Raw genomic sequence first — 3,642 nt, 5'->3', positions numbered from 1 at the left:
AGTTATCAATGTTGCATTAGTTTTGGGTGTACAGCAAAGTGCATCAGTTATGCATATACATGTATCCTCTCTTTCTTAGATTCTATTCACGTATAGGTCATTATAGAGTATTGGGTTCCCTGTGCTGTACACTAGGTGCTTCTTAGTTACCTATTTTATATATAGTAGTGTGTATATGGAGAAGGTGATGGCACCCTACTCCAGTACTCTTGTCTGGAAAATCCCATGGACGGAGGAGCCTGTAGGCTGCAGTCCGTGGGGTCGCTAAGAGTCGGACATGACTGAGCGACATCACTTTCACTTTTCACTTTCATGCATTGGAGGAGGAAATGGCAACCCACTCCAGTGTTCTTGCCTGGAGAATCCCAGGGATGGGGAGCCTGGTGGGCTGCCATCTATGGGGTCACACAGAGTCGGACATGACTGAAGCGACTTAGCAGCAGCAGTGTGTATATGCAAAGAAATCAATGCATATAAATCATCGATCACTGCAAAGAAATAGAGGAAAACAATAGAATGGGAAAGATTAGAGATCTCTTCAACAAAATTAGAGATACCAAGGGAACATTTCATGCAAAGATGGGCAAAATAAAGGACAGAAATGGTAGGGACCTAACAGAAGCAGAAGATATGAAGAAGAGGTGTCAAGAATACACAGAAGAACTGTACAAAAAAGATCTCAATGACCCATATAACCATGATGGTGTGATCACTCACCTAGAGCCAGACATCCTGGAATGAAACGTAGGCCTTACGAAGCATCACTACAAACAAAGCTAGTGGAGGTGATGGAATTCCAGTTGAGCTATTTCAAATCCTAAAATATGATGCTGTGAAGTGCTGTACTCAATATGCCAGCAAATTTGGAAAACTCAGCAGTGGCCACAGAACTGGAAAAGATCAGTTTTCATTCCATTCCCAAAGAAAGGCAATGCCAAAGAATGTTCAAACTACCACACAATTACACTCATCTCACACAGTTCAGTTCAGTTCAGTTGCTCAGTCGTGTCCGACATTTTGTAACCCCATGGACTGCAGCATGCCAGGCTTCCCTGTTCATCACCAACTCCTGGAGCTTGCTCAAACTCATGTCCATTGAGTCAGTGATGCCATCCAACCATCTCATCCTCTGTCACCCCCTTCTCCTGCTGTCCTCAATCTTTCCCAGCATGAGGGTCTTTTCAAATGACTCAGCTCTTCACATCAGGTGGCCAGAGTGTTGGAGTTTCGGCTTCAACATCAGTCCTTCCAATGAACACCTAGGACTGATCTCCTTTAGGATGGACTGGTTGGGACTCCTTGCAGTCCAAGGGACTCTCAATAGTCTTCTCCAACACAGTTCAAAGCATCAGTGTTTCAGCATTCAGTTTTCTTTATAGTCCAACTCTCACATCCATACACGATTACTGGAAAAATCATAGCTTTGACTAGATGGACCTTTGTTGGCAAAGTAATGTCTCTACTTATTAATATGCTATCTAAGTTTGTCATAGCTTTTCTTCCAAAGAGCAAGTGTCTTTTAATTTCATGGTTGCTGTCACCATCTGCTGTGATTTTGGAGCCCAAAAACATAGTCTGTCACTGTTTCCCCATCTATTTGCCATGAAGTGATGGGATTGAATGCCATGATCTTCATTTTTTGAATGTTGAGTTTTAAGCAAGATTTTTCACTCTCTTCTTTCACTTTCATCAAGAGGCTTTTTAGTTCTTCTTCACTTTCTGCCGTAAGGGTGGTATCCTCTGCATATATGAGGTTACTGATATTTCTTCCAGCATCTTGACTCCAGCTTGTGCTTCATCTAGCTGGCATTTTGCATGATGTACTCTGCATATAAGTTAAATAAGCAGGGTGACAATATACAGCATTGATGTACTCCTTTCCCTATTTGGAACCAGTCAGCAGCCGTGAAGAGATACCGCACGTCCAAGGAAAGAGAAACCCAAGTAAGATGGTAGGCACTGAGAGAGGGAATCAGAGGGCAGACAGACTGAAACCACAATCACAGACAACAGGCCAACCTGATCACACAGACCACAGCTTGTCTAACTCAATGAAACTAAGCCATACCATGTGGGGCCAACCAAGATGGAAGGGTCATGGTGGACAGGTCTGACAGAATGTGGTCCACTGGAGAAGATAATGGCAAACCACTTAAGTATTCTTGCCTTGAGAACCCCATGAACAGTATGAAAAGGCAAAAAGATAGGATACTGAAAGATGAACTCCCCAGGTCGGTAGGTGCCCAATATGCTTCTGGAGATCAGTGGATAAATAACTCCAGAAAGATGAAGGGATGGAACCAAAGCAAAAACAACACCAGTTGTGGGTGTGACTGGTTATAGAAGCAAGGTCCAATGCTGTAAGAGCAATATTGCATAGGAGCCTGGAATGTCAGGTCCATGAATCAAGGCAAATTGGAAGTGGTCAAACAAGAGATGGCAAGAGTGAATGTCAACATTCTAGGAATCAGCGAACTAAGATGGACTGGAATGGGTGAATTTAACTCAGATGACCATTATATCTACTATTGTGGGCAGAAATCCCTTAGAAGAAGTGGAGTAGCCATCATGGTCAACAAAAGAGTCCGAAATGCAGTACTTGGATGCAATCTCATAAACAGATTGATCTCTGTTGATTTCCAAGGCAAACCATTCAATATCATGATAATCCAAGTCTATGCCCCGACCAGTAGCACTGAAGAAGCTGAAGTTGAATGGTTCTATGAAGACCTACAAGACTTTTTAGAACTAACACCCTAAAAAAATGTCCTTTTCATTATAGGGGACTGGAATGCAAAAGTAGGAAGTCAAGAAACACCTGGAGTAACAGGCAAATTTGGCCTTGGAGTACAGAATGAAGCAGGGCAAAGGCTAATAGAGTTTTGCCAAGAGAACACACTGGTCATAGCAAACACCCTCTTCCAACAACACAAGAGAAGACTACACATGGACATCACCAGATGGTCAACACCAAAATCAGATTGATTATATTCTTTGTAGCCAAAGATGGAGAAGCTCTATACAGTGAGCAAAACCAAGACCGGGAGCTGACTGTGGCTCAGATCATAAACTCCTTATTGCCAAATTCAGACTTAAATTGAAGAAAGTGGGGAAAACCACTAGACCATTCAGGTATAACCTAAATAAAATCCCTTATGACTATACAGTGGAAATGAGAAATAGATTTAAGGGACTAGATCTGAAAGACAGAGTGCCTGATGAACTATGGGTGGAGGTTCATGATACTGTTCAGGAGACAGGGATCAAGACCATCCCCAAGAAAAAGAAATGCAAAAAAGCAAAATGGCTGTCTAAGGAGTCCTTACAAATAGCTGTGAAAAGAAGAGAAGAGGAAAAGCAAAGGATAATAGGAAAGATATACCAAGATATATAAATTTGAATGCAGAGTTCCAAAGAATAGCAAGGAGAGATAAGAAAGCCTCCCTCAGTGATCAATGCAAAGAAATAGAGGAAAACAATAGAATGGGAAAGACTAGAGATCTCGTCAAGAAATTACAGATACCAAGGGAATATTTCATGCAAAGATGGGCACAATAAAGGACAGAAATGGTATGGACCTAACAGAAGCAGAAGATATTAAGAAGAGGTGGCAAGAATACACAGAAGAACTGTACAAAAGAG

This window comes from Bos grunniens, chromosome 28 (genome assembly GCF_055505025.1).
Source record: "Bos grunniens cultivar Pamir isolate PY7600 chromosome 28, Bosgru_T2T1.0, whole genome shotgun sequence".
NCBI lineage: Eukaryota > Metazoa > Chordata > Mammalia > Artiodactyla > Bovidae > Bos > Bos grunniens.
Note: the sequence above shows the minus strand (reverse complement) of the source record.